Source organism: Triticum dicoccoides, chromosome 3B (genome assembly GCF_002162155.2).
Source record: "Triticum dicoccoides isolate Atlit2015 ecotype Zavitan chromosome 3B, WEW_v2.0, whole genome shotgun sequence".
NCBI lineage: Eukaryota > Viridiplantae > Streptophyta > Magnoliopsida > Poales > Poaceae > Triticum > Triticum dicoccoides.
The window spans coordinates 356,840,312-356,860,780 of NC_041385.1; positions in this window are offsets into that span (position 1 = coordinate 356,840,312).

Sequence of the window (20,469 nt, forward strand, 5' to 3'; positions counted from 1 at the left end):
GGTTAGCAGCAATAGAAACACACAAGAATATGATCCTACAGACTACTAAGAAGTGGTGGTGGTGTATCACAAATCCGTCAAGCAAATCTCAAATTCTTACCAGTTCTTACCCAGCAGCAGGCGGTGATTGGCAACCGTTGTAGTCAAAAACTCTCAAAGCTTGGATAGAGCGATTACCAGGGAGAGTCAAACACACGACGTAGATGTATGTGGAGTTGGGAAGGCTTATAGTATGGTAGCAAAAAGGGTCAGCAATAATCAATTCAGAGATGCAAAGTTGAATAAACGCTCAACGACGGTACTGTGCTGGTCCTAGGCTAGACTGTGCTAGAGACGCGAGCCTAGAACACCAACAAAATCACGGCGCGGCACGTAAACAAGGGATAAGCACACTCTGAATTTTTTTTCGCTCTTTTTTTTTCCGAAACCTACTCCGGCAAGGAAACACGAATCGGAATCTAGATGGATCCCGAAAACAAACCTAATAAGCAAGGAACTCGGATTGGTGGTAGATATATGGTGGTGGTATATGGCAGCGGTGGTGGTAGCGGTGGTAGTATATGGATATGGATCGGTGGTGGTATATGGACACGGATTGGTGGTGGTATATGGATACGGATTCGGAGCGGTGGTGGTAGATGGCAGGGGCGATGATGATGGTGCGGCGGCGGCGTGACAACTAATGACCAGAACTAGAAACTCTAAAAGACTAGACTCTAAGACCAGCAACTAGACCGACGATGCAACCGCAAATTCAACAAAGCAAAACCCTAAAAAGATTATGCAAAGGCTCAGATTGGTTCGGATATGATGAACTAACCCTAATTTTTTTTTGTGGCTTTTTCGTGGACTGTAGGTATGAAGAACAGACTCGATCTAAACTACGAAAAACTGTAAAATCTCACCGAGCAACCTGGAAATCTGATACCACTTGATAGAGGCAAAGGTGTCCCGTCTTTCGATGAGATGATGGATATCGCTTTGGTGGAAGTCGACTTTGACGATCCGACTACGAACGTGCGAGGACGTCGCGCCTTAGCAATCGCTAAACCAACTCCGAGAGGTTATTGACCACGCCGGAGCACGATCAACCTGACCACGAGGGTCTGTTTCCTGCGAGCAAACGAAGAACAAGCAAGAAACTAAGATTGCAATCTGGATATTGCGAATATAAGATGAAAGCTTTATTGATCAAGGTGGGGTTCTGTGACGCCTTTGTCTGGTCGTTGAACACAAACGAAGTACGCGAAGTTGCAGCTATGGCGAACTTTTAATCTAAACAAAACCCAAAATCTAAACGATGCCCTAAGGGCTGTATATATGGAGGAAGAGGGGGGGAATTTCGTGGCCCTTGGTGGAGGGGTCCGAAATCAACCCTATCTCTTGTTTCCCCACACATACGGACTCTAAAAATAGCCTATACTTATGTATTTCGAAATTACATGGGCCTAGCCCAATAATAAGGTGACGCAGCACCTAAAATAGCCTCGGGACGAAATTTGTGAAGGGCATCTTGTATATTTCGTCCAAGGCTTCATGCACCCATTATGGTGGCTTCAAAGTCCTGAAATCATCACTTGTAACTCCGTTCTTGTTCCCCTTGCGCATGCCATCATCTCCATGCTTGTTCTTGCTCCAATGTTCATCCTTCTCCAAGCTAGGCCCTTCATTTGTAAGCAAAACAAATGTATCCAATTTAGGCAGCATCATATTCTCATGAACATTAGAATCATTACCAAGAAACGAAAGTACCTGGTAATTTAGTTGGCGTGCACGAGCTCTAGTAATTGGTCCAGTATGTATAGCAGCAGGGGCTGTGGGTGTAACAATTGTATTGATGTCCTCATCATAACATCACTCGTTTATTCCATCTTGCTTGTAAAGCGGAACGTGAAGTGCAGGATCGACAAGCATTGGGGCGAACTAACTTTTCTGCAGGACGACCTTCATCATGGACACCACGTGCATCTTCTACTTCAACTGCACCAGCACCTCCATCCGGTGCCACCTCCAGCCGTGATACAAGAAAACAGGCACAACCACCATTATCTGCCAAGAGCGCACCTGCGGGGCCTGCACAACGTTCTTCTTCTTCCATGGCATCAACAGGGCACACAAGTGATATTATTTGTCGTCATTGTAAGGGAGGAGGTCATTATGCGAGAGAATGCAAATCTCCGCGTGTGATGATTGCTACCGCGGATGGTGGATATGAGTCTGCTAGTGACTATAATGAGGAGACTTTGGCTCTTATAACACGTGAAGAACATGGTGGAGATGATTCTGATCATGAGACGCAATACATGGCTCCTGAAGACGCTGACAGGTATGAATGTTTAGTTGCTCAACGTGTTTTGAGTGTGCAGATCACACAAGCTGAGCAAAATCAGAGGCACAATTTGTTCCATACCAAGGGAGTTGTGAAGGAACGTTTTGTGCGCGTCATCATAGACGGAGGGAGCTGCAACAACTTGGCTAGCATGGAGATGGTGGAGAAGCTTTCTCTCACCACAAGACCACATCCACATCCTTACTACATCCAATGGTTCAACAACAGCGGCAAGGTTAAGGTAACACGTACTGTTCGTGTGCATTTTAGTATCTCTACATATGCTGATTATGTTGATTGTGATGTGGTACCTATGCAAGCATGTTCCTTATTACTTGGTAGACCATGGCAATTTGATAAAAATTCTGTACACCATGGTAGAAACAATCACTATACACTTGTTCATAACGATAAAAATATTACTTTGCTTCCTATGACTCCTGATTCCATTTTGAAAGATGATATTAATAGAGCTAATAAAGCAAAACAGGAGACGAATAAGAGTGAAAATCAGATTGTGGCAAAAGAATTTGAGCAACAAATGAAGCCTAATAATAAACCATCTAGTGTTGCTTCTGAAATTAAATTGAAAAGTGCATGTTTATTTGCCACCAAATCTGATATTGATGAGCTAGATTTCAGCAAATCTGTTTGCTATGCTTTTTTGTGCAAAGAGGCATTATTTTCATTCGAGGACGTGCCTTCCTCTTTGCCTCCTGCTGTCACTAACATTTTGCAGGAGTTCGCCGACGTCTTTCCACAAGACGTGCCACCGGGATTACCGCCTATTCGAGGGATTGAGCATCAGATTGACTTAATTCCCGGTGCTTCACTGCCAAACCGTGCACCATACCGTACCAATCCAGAGGAGACGAAGGAGATTATGCGTCAAGTACAAGAGCTTCTCGACAAAGGTTATATACGCGAATCCCTTAGTCCTTGTGTTGTTCCTATTATTCTAGTGCCAAAAAAGGATGGTACATCACGTATGTGTGTTGATCGTAGAGGCATTAATAATATTACTATTCGTTATCGTCATCCTATTCCTAGGCTAGATGATATGCTTGATGAATTGGGAGATGAATGGAAAATAGCATTCAAAACTAAGTTTGGATTATATGAGTGGTTAGTCATGCCTTTTGGGTTAACTAATGCACCTAGTACTTTCATGAGATTAATGAACGAAGTTTTGCGTGCTTTCATTGGACGATTTGTGGTAGTTTACTTTGATGACATATTGATTTATAGCAGATCTTTGGAAGAACATTTGGAACATTTACGTGCTGTTTTTATTGCTCTACGTGATGCACATTTGTTTGGTAACCTTGGGAAGTGCACCTTTTGCACCGACCGAGTATCTTTTCTTGGCTATGTTGTTACCCCACAGGGAATTGAAGTTGATAAAGCCAAGATTGAAGCTATTGAGAGTTGGCCGCAACCCAAAACGGTCACACAAGTGAGGAGTTTTCTTGGCCTCGCTGGATTCTATAGGCGTTTTGTGAGAGATTTCAGCACCATTGCTGCACCTCTCAATGAGCTTACAAAGAAAGATGTGCCTTTTCTTTGGGGTACCGCACAGGAAGAAGCCTTCTCGGTATTGAAAGATAAGTTGACACATGCTCCTTTACTCCAACTTCCTGATTTTAATAAGACTTTTGAGCTTGAATGTGATGCTAGTGGAATTGGATTAGGCGGTGTGTTATTACAAGATGGCAAACCTGTTGCATACTTTTCTGAAAAATTGAGTGGGCCTAGCCTCAATTATTCTACTTATGATAAAGAATTATATGCTCTTGTTCGGACTTTAGAAACATGGCAACATTATTTATGGCCCAAAGAATTTGTTATACATTCTGATCATGAATCTTTGAAACATATTAAAAGTCAAGCTAAACTGAATCGTAGACATGCTAAATGGGTTGAATTCATTGAGACTTTTCCTTATGTCATTAAACACAAGAAGGGAAAAGAAAATGTTATTGCTGATGCATTGTCTCGCCGCTATACTATGCTTTCACAACTTGACTTCAAAATATTTGGTTTGGAGATCATCAAAGATCAATATGTGCATGATGCTGATTTTAAAGATGTAATGCAGAATTGTAAAGAAGGAAGAATGTGGAACAAGTTCGTCGTTAACGATGGATTTGTGTTTCGTGCTAACAAGCTATGCATTCCAGCTAGCTCCGTTCGTCTTTTGTTGTTGCAGGAGGCGCATGGAGGAGGATTAATGGGACACTTTGGCGTGAAGAAGATGGAGGACGTACTTGCTACACATTTCTTTTGGCCAAAGATGAGACGGGATGTTGAGCATTTTATTGCTCGATGCACTACATGTCAAAAAGCTAAGTCACGACTCAATCCTCATGGTTTATATATGCCTTTGCCTGTACCTAGTGTTTCTTGGGAGGATATATCTATGGACTTTGTTTTAGGTTTACCTCGAACAAAGAAGGGGAGGGATAGCATATTTGTTGTCGTGGATAGATTCTCGAAAATGGCACACTTTATACCATGTCATAAAAGCGATGATGCTGTTAATGTTGCTGATTTGTTCTTTCGTGAAATTATTCGCTTGCATGGTGTGCGAAATACTATTGTTTCAGATCGTGATACTAAATTTCTTAGCCACTTTTGGAGATGTTTATGGGCTAAGTTGGGGACTAAACTGCTTTTTAGTACTACTTGTCACCCCCAAACTGATGGACAAACTGAAGTAGTCAATAGAACATTGTCTACTATGCTTAGGGCTGTTTTGAAGAATAATAAGAAAATGTGGGAGGAATGCTTGCCTCATATTGAATTTGCTTATAATCGTTCATTGCATTCTACTACTAAGATGTGCCCTTTTGAAGTTGTGTATGGTTTCCTACCTCATGCACCTATTGATTTGTTGCCTCTTCCACTTCGGAGAAGGTTAATTTTGATGCTAAACAACGTGCTGAATTGATTTTAAAAATGCATGAGTTAACTAAGGAAAACATTGAGCATATGAATGCTAAATATAAACTTGCTGGAGATAAGGGTAGAAAACATGTTGTGTTTGCACCTGGAGATCTTGTTTGGTTACGTTTGCGTAAGGATAGATTTCCTGATTTGCGCAAATCAAAGCTAATGCCACGTGCTGATGGTCCCTTTAAGGTGTTAGAGAAAATAAATGATAATGCATATAAACTTGAGTTGCCTGCAGATTTTGGGGTTAGTCCCACTTTTAACATTGCAGATTTGAAGCCTTATTTGGGTGAGGAAGATGAGTTTCCGTCGAGGACGACTTCATTTCAAGAAGGGGAGGATGATGAGGACATCAATACCATTGTTACACCCACAGCCCCTACTGCTACATATACGGGACCAATTACTAGAGCTCGCGCACGCCAATTAAATTATCAGGTACTTTCATTTCTTGGTAATGATTCTAATGTTCATGAGAATATGATGCTGCCTAAATTGGATACATTTGTTTTGCTTACAAATGAAGGGCCTAGCTTGGAGAAGGATGAACATTGGAGCAAGAACAAGCATGGAGATGATGGCATGCGCAAGGGGAACAAGAACGGAGTTACAAGTGATGATTTCAGGACTTTGAAGCCACCATAATGTGTGCATGAAGCCTTGGACGAAATATACAAGATACCACTTCATAAATTTCGTCCCGAGGCTATTTTAGGTGCTGCGTCACCTTATTATTGGGCCAGGCCCATGTAATTTCGAAATACATAAGTATAGGCTATTTTTAGAGTCCGTATGTGTGGGGAAACAAGAGATAGGGTTGATTTCGGACCCCTCCACCAAGGGCCACGAAATCCACCCCCTCTTCCTCCATATATACAGCCCTTAGGGCATCGTTTAGACCTTGGGTTTTGTTTAGATTAAAAGTTCGCCATAGCTGCAACTTCGCGTACTTCGTTTGTGTTCAACGACCAGACAAAGGCGTCACAGAACCCCACCTTGATCAATAAAGCTTTCATCTTATATTCGCAATATCCAGATTGCAATCTTAGTTTCTTGCTTGTTCTTCGTTTGCTCGCAGGAAACAGACCCTCGTGGTCAGGTTGATCGTGCTCCGGCGTGGTCAATAACCTCTCGGAGTTGGTTTAGCGATTGCTAAGGCGCGACGTCCTCGCACGTTCGTAGTCGGATCGTCAAAGTCGACTTCCACCAAAGCGAAATCCACCATCTCATCGAAAGACGGGACACCTTTGCCTCTATCAGGTGGCTTCAAAGTCCTGAAATCATCATTTGTAACTCTGTTCTTGTTCCCCTTGCGCATGCCATCATCTCCATGCTTGTTCTTGCTCCAATGTTCATCCTTCTCCAAGCTAGGCCCTTCATTTGTAAGCAAAACAAATGTATCCAATTTAGGCAGCATCATATTCTCATGAACATTAGAATCATTACCAAGAAACGAAAGTACCTGGTAATTTAGTTGGCGTGCACGAGCTCTAGTAATTGGTCCAGTATGTATAGCAGCAGGGGCTGTGGGTGTAACAATTGTATTGATGTCCTCATCATCCTCCCCTTCTTGAAATGAAGTCGTCCTCGACGGAAGTTCATCTTCCTCACCCAAATAAGGCTTCAAATCTGCAATGTTAAAAGTGGGACTAACCCCAAAATCTGCAGGCAGCTCAAGTTTATATGCATTATCATTTATTTTCTCTAACACCTTAAAGGGACCATCAGCACGTGGCATTAACTTTGATTTGCGCAAATCAGGAAATCTATCCTTACGCAAATGTAATCAAACAAGATCTCCAGGTGCAAACACAACATGTTTTCTACCCTTATCTCCAGCAAGTTTATATTTAGCATTCATGCGCTCAATGTTTTCCTTAGTTAACTCATGCATTTTTAAAATCAATTCAGCACGTTGTTTAGCATCAAAATTAACCTTCTCCGAAGATGGAAGAGGCAACAAATCAATAGGTGCACGAGGTAGGAAACCATACACAACTTCAAAAGGGCACATCTTAGTAGTAGAATGCAATGAACGATTATAAGCAAATTCAATATGAGGCAAGCATTCCTCCCACATTTTCTTATTATTCTTCAAAACAGCCCTAAGCATAGTAGACAACGTTCTATTGACTACTTCAGTTTGTCCATCAGTTTGGGGGTGACAAGTAGTACTAAAAAGCAGTTTAGTCCCCAACTTAGTGATAGAGGCAAAGGTGTCCCGTCTTTCGATGAGATGATGGATATCGCTTTGGTGGAAGTCGACTTTGACGATCCGACTACGAACGTGCGATGACGTCGCGCCTTAGCAATCGCTAAACCAACTCCGAGAGGTTATTGACCACGCCGGAGCACGATCAACCTGACCACGAGGGTCTGTTTCCTGCGAGCAAACGAAGAACAAGCAAGAAACTAAGATTGCAATCTGGATATTGCGAATATAAGATGAAAGCTTTATTGATCAAGGTGGGGTTCTGTGATGCCTTTGTCTGGTCGTTGAACACAAATGAAGTACCGCGAAGTTGCAGCTATGGCGAACTTTTAATCTAAACAAAACCCAAAGTCTAAACGATGCCCTAAGGGCTGTATATATGGAGGAAGAGGGGGGAATTTCGTGGCCCTTGGTGGAGGGGTCCGAAATCAACCCTATCTCTTGTTTCCCCACACATACGGACTCTAAAAATAGCCTATACTTATGTATTTCGAAATTACATGGGCCTGGCCCAATAATAAGGTGACGCAGCACCTAAAATAGTCTCGGGATGAAATTTATGAAGTGGCATCTTGTATATTTCGTCCAAGGCTTCATGCACCCATTATGGTGGCTTCAAAGTCCTGAAATCATCACTTGTAACTCCGTTCTTGTTCCCCTTGCGCATGCCATCATCTCCATGCGCAAGGGGAACAAGAACGGAGTTACAAGTGATGATTTCAGGACTTTGAAGCCACCATAATGGGTGCATGAAGCCATGGACGAAATATACAAGATGCCACTTCATAAATTTTGTCCCGAGGCTATTATAGGTGCTGCGTCACCTTTTTATTGGGCCAGGCCCATGTAATTTCGAAATACATAAGTATAGGCTATTTTTAGAGTCCGTATGTGTGGGGAAACAAGAGATAGGGTTGATTTCGGACCCCTCCACCAAGGGCCACGAAATTCCCCCTCTCTTCCTCCATATATACAGCCCTTAGGGCACCGTTTAGACTTTGGGTTTTGTTTAGATTAAAAGTTCGCCATAGCTGCAACTTCGCGTACTTCGTTTGTGTTCAACGACCAGACAAAGGCGTCACAGAACCCCACCTTGATCAATAAAGCTTTCATCTTATATTCGCAATATCCAGATTGCAATCTTAGTTTCTTACTTGTTCTTCGTTTGCTCGCAGGAAACAGACCCTCGTGGTCAGGTTGATCGTGCTCCGGCGTGGTCAATAACCTCTTGGAGTTGGTTTAGCGATTGCTAAAGCGCGATGTCCTCGCACGTTCGTAGTCGGATCGTCAAAGTCGACTTCCACCAAAGCGATATCCATCATCTCATCGAAAGACGGGACACCTTAGCCTCTATCATTGTTGCTCTTGATGTAACGCTCGTTGTACACCAAAGAGGTGGCTCTTGGTGACGTATGATGACATGTTGTTGTCTTGCTCGATGAAGAGTGGGTTGGTAGAAGTACTTGGCCTATCCATCATTGCAAGCAAAATGTGAGTGGTAGAAGGACAAGAACTTATACCAATGTACCTTTGACCGATGTTGATGATGAATCAAATTCACTCAAATGCGGACAATGAAATAGCACTATTGGTACCAATTCTTGTCGGTTCTCACACCTACATAAGTAAAAGCTTATGGTGGAGGTTGGTTAGGATGGTGGCATAAAATTTGATGCAATAGTAAGTGAGCTTCAATAATGTTGGAAATGATTCCCAAATTTGCAAATGCAACAAGTAGACCAAGCAAATAGTGGAACACGGGAACACACACGCAAATAGATAGATGGGATTGTGCAAACCAAAAGTGAGCCAAAATGTGCAACCCACGAAAATGCTCTTGTTGCACAATATTAGAGAGACGCTAGCATGATTGCACAATAGGCTGATATGGAACTTGTGCACAACCTACTAGGCAAAAATGCAACAATCTCTATCCCAAGTATGCTATAGTTATGGTATTTCGGTGCTAGGATCCAAGATGATCTTGTATGACAATCTTAATGTAGTATGATGCTATGGTTCTTGCTCATAAGCTCTTTGCTTATCTTTCCTCTTTGCTTAAAAGCTTGGGTGGCTCTTTCACTTTTGAGCTCATTTCTCATGCAAAACTTCACGAACCAAGATAGCAATTATGTATGCGATGACAACTTTGTGACACACAAGTTGATGCCAAGATATGCACCACAATGATATGTAGTATGATCACTAATGTGCACAAGTCATGTTGCCGGCAATACTCAATGGCTAGTCTCGATGGGTAAGCTACGCAAAAGTAAGGCCATGTGGAGTAGCAATGCAATTGCGAGGTATGACAAAGATGTCGTCGATGTTACCGTCCTTGGCGATGACGAGACCCTTGCGAAGATGTGCCGTGGTGATGATGAAGTCGAACCGTACCTAAATAGACGAAACACAATAGGACACGGGAGCCACAACTCAAAATCTGAAGGACCACTAGCATCACAATGAACCTCAAAAGTTTTCTCAAAGTTGGGCAAAGCAAGAATCGGTGCATGAGTAAGCACAGACTTGAGCTCATCAAAACCGGTGGATTGCAAAGATCCCCAAACAAAGGGAGCATTCTTCTTACTCAAAGCATGTAAAGGAGCGGCAATAGTGCTAAAGTCTTTCACAAAGCGACGATAAAAACCCGCAAGGCCAAGAAAACTACGCACTTGTTGCAAATTGGTGGGTTGGCGCCAAGTTTTAATTGCTTCAATTTTAGATTCATCAACATGGACACCCTTGGAAGAGACAACGTGATGCGGAGCATCCTTCGGTCATCCCCATGGACCTTCCATCGTCTCACCAAGCACCAAAAGGACGCATGACTAGAGCATGAGCTAGAGCTCTCGAGACCGAGGTGACTTCTCTCCTTAGTGATATATCACATGATCCTCTCGAGACATGGCTACTACCTCAATCCGGAATGTTGTGCATGATTATGTACCAAGAGGACCCTCCCGAGGATGCACATGAAGATGGTCAAGACCCCAATTCCATGGAAGAAGAGAACAAATGGAAGAAGGCAAGAACAGCCTCTAGGCACCGGACATCCGGCCAGGACCCCGGACATCCGGCCCCGGGAGATCTACACGGCCAGCCTATGCAGAAGAAACTACAGTGACCGGACATCCGGCGTCCAGCCCGGACATCCGGCCCCCCTCACCGGAAATCCGGCCAAAGTCCCGGACATCTGGCACCAGCGACCAAAGAGAACAGAAGGTTGCCCCGTCAGCCCGGACATCCGGCCAGCGCCCCGGACATCCGGCGTCCAGCTCGGACATCCGGCCCCCCTCACCAGAAATCCGGCCAAAGTCCCGGACATATGGAACCAGCGACCAGAGAGCACAGAAGGTTGCCCCGTCAGCCTGGACATCCGGCCAGTGCCCCGGACATCCGGCGCCTCCCGAAGCAGCGGACATTCGGCCCCTCCAAGCGAACATCTGGCGTCACCCTCCAGAGAACAGAACAGGCAGCTGCACCAGCCCGGACATCCGGCCCCTCGCGAGCCACCGGACATCCGGCCCGACGCCCAGACATCCGGCCTTCCTTGTCTGTGCACAGTGTAGGGCCGAGGCCCCTCTATCCCTCTTTGCAACTAGACTATATATACTCCATCCAAACCTACGTTTTAGGGTTATCATTGTGATAGCTCATTTAGAGATAGAGCTCTGCTCATCCGTACCGGATCTACTCCACGTGAGGGACCATGCCTCTTCGGAGAAGATCCATTCGGATTCAAGGCCTCCATCCGGAGAAGACAATCAAGACCTCCTCACAGAGAAGAACGGTTACTCTTGTATCTTCCTTTGCTGATTTTGGATCATGTGTTACCTTGTGCTTTCGGTGATCTAGCCCTTGTGTGATCGATTCCTTGTCAGTTGAGTGTTTCTCTCGTTCGTCCCCGTGATTTCCTCGTGTTCTTCCGCGCATTCTTCGTGTTTTCCCCCATAGGATCCCCTCCAAACGTGAAAGATCGGCCCTTAGGGTTCTGCCCTACATCATCTTGGTATCATGAGCCACGTTGATCACGTTTTTGGAACCCTACCCCGTGTTTTCTAGCTTGATTTTGTTGTTTTCGTCCTAAATCCGAAAATCCCCACCAAAAATAGCCCCCAATGTTTTTTGTCATTTGTTGGTGTGATGAAGTTTTGTTGGATTTCATCCATGGATCTGCTTTGCATCGAGTTGATCTAGCTTTTCCCCATCTCTCCCGCGATTTCCATCGACCAATTCGTCCGAATTTTGCCCCGGAGTTGCATTTTTTTCCCGTGGAGTTCATCGTGTTCGTCCCCGATCCAGGAGCCCGGACATCCGCCCGGTGTCCACCGGACATCTGGCGTCCCGAACATCCGGCCGCTGGCCCGGACATCCGGCCCCTGGGAGCAGCGACTCCATTCCCCGCGCCCATTTCCGCCTACTTTCGCCCAATTTTGCCCCGGTGCCCACGCTTACTTCCGCACACCCCCAATGCTTTCCACAAACACCACCACCGCTACCTCCTATGTCCATTTTGACACGTTTTGGTCTTTGAGATTTTGGGTTATGGTTCCCGTGTCCTATTGTGTTTCGGCCATATAGGTACGGTTCGACGTCACCATCACCACCGCTCATCTCCATCGACTACTCATCATCGCCAAGGACGGTAACCTCGACGACATCTTTGTCATACCTTGCAATTGCATTGATACCCACACATGGCCTTACTTTTGCATAGCTTCCCTATGAGACTAGCCATTGAGTATTGTCGGCAACATGACTTGTGCACATTAGTGATCATACTCCATAGCATACATATGATGAGGACATGAATACCTTGGATATGATCAAAAATATTGCATACATGCATATTTGTCAGCTGATTTCTAATGCGAACTATTCAATAGTCTATTTATGTTATCCAGAACAAAAAATACTTCACACACTTTTGTGTTTTGTCTAATTGCAGGTGTATGGGACATTTGTACAATCCACATATGAAGATAAGGGAAAAGGAGATGTTTAGGTTGTGTTCAAAAAGTCCTCTCACGTCACTTTTGGGCCAAGAGAAAATAGAGTCCAAGTCTCTCACGTTCTGGATTCAGATTCGGACTGCACAGACATACCTGACTCAAAACGCCAACAACTTTTTCATACGGACTCCGAATTGGGTGATTCCTTTTTTGTTGGAAACTAGATTTCGTGCTCTTTCCATCCCAATTGGATGCACCTTCAAATTCGTCCGGAGCGTTGAGTTACGGACGAAACAATCTGACGTTGCAGCAGAATCCGAGTCAAACTACAAGCCCAAAGGTGTTGCATCACCTCCACTTGGGCCCATGAGCCTTGTACGACCTAGGGTTAGTTTTAGGCTGCCTTGGGACGTCCTCCCACCTCCTTGGCCGCCACCCCTTGCTCCTATATAAGTAGATCCATCTAGTAGCTTTTTCCTTGGGATTTGTTTAGTTAAAAGTTAGCCATTGCAACTTCGTGTACTTCGTTTGTGTCCAACAACCAGACCAAGACCGCTTACGGATCCCCACCATTATCAATACTTCATATATATTCGCAATATTCAGATTGCTTTATCATATTCTTGCTCGTTCTTCGACTGCTTGCAGGAATAGACCTTCGTGGTCAGGTTGATCGTGCTCCAGCGTGGTCAATAACCTCTCGGAGTTGGTTTAGCGATTGCTAAGGCGCAACGTCGTGCACGTTTGTGGTCGGATCGTCAAAGTCGTCTCCACCAAATCGATAGTTATCATGTCATCGAAAGATCGGGACACCCTCGCCTCTATCAAGTGGTATCAGTTTTCAGGTTGCTCGGTGAGAATTTCCAGTTTTCCTAAATTAAATTTATTTTCTTACCTATTGTCCAAGAAAAATCCACAAAAAAGAGTTAGATCTATTCATCCTTTGTCCAAGCCAGTCTGAGCCTTTGCAATTTTCTTTTCATTGCTTGCATAATTGAATTATCGGTAGCATCGTCGTGTCGGGTTGCTGGTCTTAGTGTTTAGGTCGTTTAGAGTTTCGAGTTCTGTTCACATTAGTCACGTCGCCGCTGCATCGTTATCCCTTCCGCTGTCCACCACCCATCCATCAATTTCCTCCACGTGCCACCCACCGTTCATTGTCATAATCATAGTTGAGATCGTTCCCATCTTCGCTTGATCCAATCTACATCTTATCTAGTTTGTTTTGGAAAGAGGGAGAGAGAAAAAAAAGATAGAGAAAAAAAACGAGAGAAAAAAAAGTAAAAAAAAAGTCAGATAAAAAAAAAGAAAGGAAAAGAAAAAAAAGTGTGAGAAAAAAAAAGAGAGGAGAAAAAAAACAAAATTCGGATCTATTTAGACTCAATCTCGTAGTTGAATTCGGATTGGAATCTGTTTTGTGCACTGTTTAGTAAAACAGGCATAACTTCCTCATATGAAGTCTCTTTTGGCTCCGCGAGTACTCAAATGAAAGCTAGTGACGAGCCGCATCTAAATAGTTGCAGAAACTAGTTCAGTATTTGGCACCTCAACATCAGCTTCTAAATTGGTCTACTGCTATTGTGATCTTCACTTATATCTTGCTGTCCAGAGCTACTTCATATCCTTTATTGATGCTAGTTGTGCTACGACGTGACCTCATTAGTGTTCTAGGCTCGCGTCTCTAGTTTGGTCTAGCCTAGGACCAGCATAGTACCGTCGTTGAGCGTTTATTCAACATTGCATCTCTGAATTGATTATTGCTAATCTTTTGCTACCATATATAGCCAACCCAGCTCCACATATTTCTACACCATGTATACGTACGTTCCCCTGGCAATCGTTTTACACAATCTTCGGAGTTATTTGACACCGCTGGTTGCCTGTCACCACCTGCCGCATGGTAAGAACTTGTAAGATATTGATATTTGCTTTACTGTGAGCACTTTACAACCACATCCTAGTAGTTCATAGGAACATTATTCTCGAATTTTGGTTCTTATTTCTACTAATCATGACAGGTTCCAGAGATAGAAGTTCTTGGATGACGGACACATCTTCACCATCACGAGAGTTGGGACAACACACACAAGCATATGGTCAGGTTATCTCTTTACCATCATTTGAGGCTAGATTTAATCCTGCTATTTATCTAGCTTGGGAGCTTGAAGTAGAACAAGTTTTTAGTCACCATGATTTTTCTGAACTTGAGAGAGTACGAGCTACCATTAGAGCATTTACTGGTTTTGCTTCTGTTTGGTGGAGTGTACATTGTAAGAAAAACATTCATAACCAACCCACAACTTGGAAAGTTTTGAAAGCTGTAATGAGACAACAATTTTTTCCTCCTTACTATCGTCGTGAATTGCGTCGCAAATTGGAGCAATTAAAACAAGGCAGTAACACTGTTCATGCTTACTACCAAGAGTTCAAATCTTATATGTATCATTGTGACATAGAAGAATCTGAGGATGATACAATGAATAGATTTTTTGGTGGTTTGAACCATGATATTCAGGCAAGATTTCAGTATATTCCTCGTTGCATTACTGGTATGTATGTTCGTGCTTGTACCTTTGAGAGACAAATACAGGAGGATGCATTGGGTGACTACAACAACTACTATTCCAGTTCATGCTCACCACCGCCGGTTGGTTACTCCACTATTGCACCTACTAGAGAAGCCCCACCTCGGATTGTGAGCGCAATATCATCTCAAGAGTATGGTACATTGTCAACGTCCGTACCTACATCAGCTACATCTCTGCGAGGTAACAGTAAAGGTCTTGATGATATAACTTCACATGAGAATGAAGCATGCCTAGTTAACTTGAATGCATCATGTGTTGAGTTACCTATTGATTTGAGCACACTACCTATTTTAGAGACTCTTGTTACTGTCATGAATGCGTCATGTGATCAAACAACTGAAATATCAACAATTTTGAGTGCACCCATTGAATTAACTGTTGATGCAAAAGAACCATTGTTTAATCATTTTGATATGACCTCTAATCTTGATGATGATTCTGTGTCCAATGACTTATTGCATGTTTGCTTATTTAAGCATGTTGTAGCATGTAAATTTGATGCAAGTAAGGTTTATTCATCGAAGTTAGGATGGTTTAATGATGAACATTGCCAATCTTTTGAAGTGAATAAGAGCTTCACTTATATGTGCAAACTGAGTTGCAATATTTTCATGCCTTCTACTTCTTGTGATAATTTTTTGACTTTAGATTTTATGAACAATGAAAGTTACTCATGTATACATGTGACATATGTGCAAAAATCAAGGGAAGTTAAAATAGATGACATATAAATATACAACATGTACACGTTGTCTCTTTTGTTAGCCACATTTCAGATTAAGCAATGCCGAGGACGGCTTTGTTTTCAAAAAGGGGAGGATGATGAGGACATGAATACCTTGGATACGACCAAAAATATTGCATACATGCATATTTGTCAGGTGATTTCTAATGCAAACTATTCAATAGTCTATTTATGTTATCCAGAACAAAAATACTTCACACACTTTTGTGTTTTGTCTAATTGCAGGTGTATGGGACATTTGTACAATCCACATATGAAGATAAGGGAAAAGGAGATGTTTAGGTTGTGTTAAAAAAGTCCTCTCACGTCACTTTTGGGCCAAGAGAAGATAGAGTCCAAGTCTCTCACGTTCTGGATTCAGATTCGGACTGCACAGACATACCTGACTCAAAACGCCAACAACTTTTTCATACGGACTCAGAATTGGGTGATTCTTTTTTTGTTGGAAACTAGATTTCGTGCTCTTTCCATCCCAATTGGATTCACCTTCAAATTCGTCCGGTGCGTTGAGTTACAGACGAAACAATCTGGCGTTGCAGCAGAATCCGAGTCAAACTACAAGCCCAAAGGTGTTGCATTACCTCCACTTGGGCCCATGAGCCTTGTACGACCTAGGGTTAGTTTTAGGCTGCCTTCGGACGTCCTCCCACCTCCTTGGCCGCCACCCCTTGCTCCTATATAAGTAGATCCATCTAGTAGCTTTTTCCTTGTGATTTGTTTAGTTAAAAGTTAGCCATTGCAACTTCGTGTACTTCGTTTGTGTCCAACGACCAGACCAAGACCGCTTACGGATCCCCACCATTATCAATACTTCATATATATTCGCAATATTCAGATTGCTTTATCATATTCTTGCTCGTTCTTCGATTGCTTGCAGGAATAGACCTTCGTGGTCAGGTTGATCGTGCTCCAGCGTGGTCAATAACCTCTCGGAGTTGGTTTAGCGATTGCTAAGGCGCAACATCGTGCACGTTTGTGGTCGGATCGTCAAAGTTGTCTCCACCAAATCGATAGTTATCATCTCATCGAAAGATCGGGACACCCTCGCCTCTATCAACATACCATACCACCGTGGTGCTTATCTTGGCATCAACTTTTGTGTCACAATGTTGTCATCGCAAACACAATTGCTATCTTGGTTCGTGAAGTTTTGCATGAGAAAAGAGCTCAAAAGTGAAAGAGCCACACAAGCTTTTCAGCAAAGAGGAAAGATAAGCCAAGAGCTTATAAGCAATAACCATAGCATCATACTACATTAAGATTGTCATACTCGATCATCTTGGATCATAGCACCGAAATACCATACATATAGCAAACTTGGGATAGAGATCGTTGCATTTTTGCCTAGTAGGTTGTGCACAAGCTCCGTATCTGCCTATTGTGCAATCGTGCTAGCGTCTCTCTAGTATTGTGCAATAAGAGCATTTTCGTGGATTCCACATTTTGGCTCACTTTTGGTTCGCACAATCCCATTTATCTATTTGCATGTGTGTTTCCGTGTACCACTACTTTCTTGGTCTACTTGTTGCATTTGCAAATTTGTGAATCTTTTCCAACATTATTGAATCTCACTTTCAATTGCATCAAATTTTGTGCCACCATACTAACCAAGCTCCACCATAAGCTTTTACTTGTGTAGGTGTGAGAACCGACAAGAATTGGTACCAATAGTGCTATTTCATTGTCCGCATTTGAGTGAACTTGATTCATCATCAACATCAGTCAAGGTACATTGGTATAAGTTCTTCTCCTTCTACCACTCACATTTTGCTTGGAATGATGGATAGGCCGAGTACCTCTACCAACCCACTCTTCATCGAGCAAGACGATGACATGTCATCATACGTGATGCGGAGCATCCCTCGCTCATCCCCATGGACGTACCTACCTCCCCCTCAACACCACTTGGACCCATGACAAGAGCGAGAGCGAAGGCTATCGAAGATAAGGTGAACTCGCTCCTCTCCGAACTTCCTCTCTCTACTCACGAGACTTGGCTACTACCTCATATAGACACTCCGTGTGTGATCAGGTACCTGGAGGAGAGCCACGGGACAGCTACACCCAATGGCCAAGGTGGCAAGGATGCCAAGCATGGACATAAAGAAGAAGGGCCATTTGTGAAGCTACAGGCACCGGACGACCGGCCGGTCCCGGACGTCCGAGCCTTGGGAGATGCTGCAGCGAGGGAAGGAAGACAGGACAGAGCTACAGGTCATGGACGACCGGCCATACCCGGACGTCCGACGACTCCCAGGGCCCCGGACGACCGACGCCCTTCGGACGTCCGGCAGCTGCGCACCCTAGAGGAAATTAACGGAAGACCAAAGCCACCGGACGACCGGGCGACCAGCACCCGAGCCGAAACTACGAAAGTCCGACAGCCCCGGACGTCCGGACCGTCCCGAAGCCCCGGACGTGCGACGCCTTCCGGACGTCCGACACCTGAGTGACCACACCCTCGGGCAGAAGCCCTTGTACCCCTTCACCTTGACTCCTATTTGCACTACGACTATAAATAGGTCTCTCCCACCTCCTAGCGAGGGTTAGCATTGGTTTAGCTCATATTTTGTGTGAGAGCCTTGCTCATCCACTTGGTTACTTCTCCTCGGAGCTCACGACCTCTTCGGAGAAGATCCCCCAAGCGGATTCAAGACCCATTCAAGGGAAGACAACCAAGACCTCCTCACAAAGAAGAACGACTACCTTTGTATCTTTCCTTTGTTGGTTTTCAATCTTGTGCCACCTTATGTGTTCGATGATCTAGCCCTTGTGTGATTGATTACTTGTCGGTTTAGAGTTTCTCTCGTTCCTCCCCGTGTTTTTCCTTGTGTTTTTCCGCTCGTTCGTCGTGTTCTCCGTAGGATCCACTCCAAACGTGAAAGATCGTCCACATAGGGTTCCGCCCTACATCATCTTGGTATCATGAGCCACGTTGATCACGTTTTTGGAGTCCCTACCCCGTGTTTTCTATCTTGATTTTGTTGTTTTCGTCCTAAATTCAAAAATTCCCCACCAAAAATAGCCCCAAATTTTTTTATGATTTGTTGGTGAGTTGAGATTTTGTTGGATTTGGTCCATTGATTTGAGTTGCTACGTGTGGATCTAGCTTTCGCCACCGTCCCCACCCTTTTCCATCCACCAGTCCGCTCGATTTCGACCTCAACATCCTCCTCCACCCCGAAATCGCGCAGTTCATCCCGTGCCCGAATTTCCCCAGGTACCGGACGACAGGACCCTGCCGGACGTCCGACGACCGTAAAAACCGGACGTCCGTGAAACTCTGACGAAACTGAAATTTTCAGTTCGGCCGCCACCACAACCCCACTTTCCACCACCTCTTCCAAACCCACATACACCACCATCTTCCACAATACCTCCTATGATGATTTTGACATGTTTTGGTCCTTGAGATTTTGAGTTGTGGCTCCCGTGTCCTATTGTGTTTCGGCTATTTAGGTACGGTTCAACTTCATCATCACCACGGCACATCTTCGCAAGGGCCTCGTCATCGCCAAGGACGGTAACATCGACGACTTCTTTGTCATACCTCGCAATTGCATTGCTACCCCACATGGCCTTACTTTTGCGTAGCTTACCCATCGAGACTAGCCATTGAGTATTGCTGGCAACGTGACTTGTGCACATTAGTGATCATACGCCATAGCATACATATCATACCAGCGTGGTGCATATCTTGGCATCAACTTATGTGTCACAAAGTTGTCATTGCATACACAATTGCTATCTTGGTTCGTGAAGTTTTGCATGAGAAAAGAGCTCAAAAGTGAAAGAGCCACCCAAGCTTTTAAGCAAAGAGGAAAGATAAGCAAATAACTTATGAGCAAGAACCATAGCATCATACTACATTGAGATTGTCATATCGGATCATCTTGGATCATAGTACCGAAATACCATACATATAACATACTTGGGATCAAGATCGTTGCATTTTTGCCTAGTAGATTGTGCACAAGTTCCGTATCCGCCTATTGTGCAATCGTGCTAGCGTCTCTCGTGTATTGTGCAACAAGAGCATTTTCGTGGATTCCACATTTTGGCTCAATTTTGGTTTGCACAATCCCATCTATCTATTTGCGTGTGTGTTCCCGTGTACCCCTTCTTGCTTGGTCTACTTTTTGCATTTGCAAATTTGTGAATCATATCCAACATTATTGAAGCTCAATTACTACTGCATCAAATTTTTGCCACCATCCTAACCAAGCTCCACCATAAGCTTTTACTTGTGTAGGTGTGAGAACTCACGAGAATTGGTACCAATAGTGTTATTTCATTGTCCGCATTTGAGAGAACTTGATTCATCTTCAACATAGGTCAAGGTACATTGGTATAAGTTCTTCTCCTTCTACCACTCACATTTTGCTTGGAATGATGGATAGGCCGAGTACTTCTACCAACCCACTCTTCATCGAGCAAGAAGACAACATGTCATCATACGTCACCAAAAGTCACCTCTTTGGTGCACAACGAGCGTTGCATCAAGAGCAACAAGCAATGAACGACCGCATCGACAACCTCGCCATTGACTTGCGACTCTCCGAGCAACATACACGAGACTACTTCGACAACAAGCTCGACGTGCATAAGCAAGAGAACGATGCAAGAATGGAGGAGATTCGCGCCTTGTTGGTGAACCGGCCTCCTTCAACTTCTTCATACTCAAGACG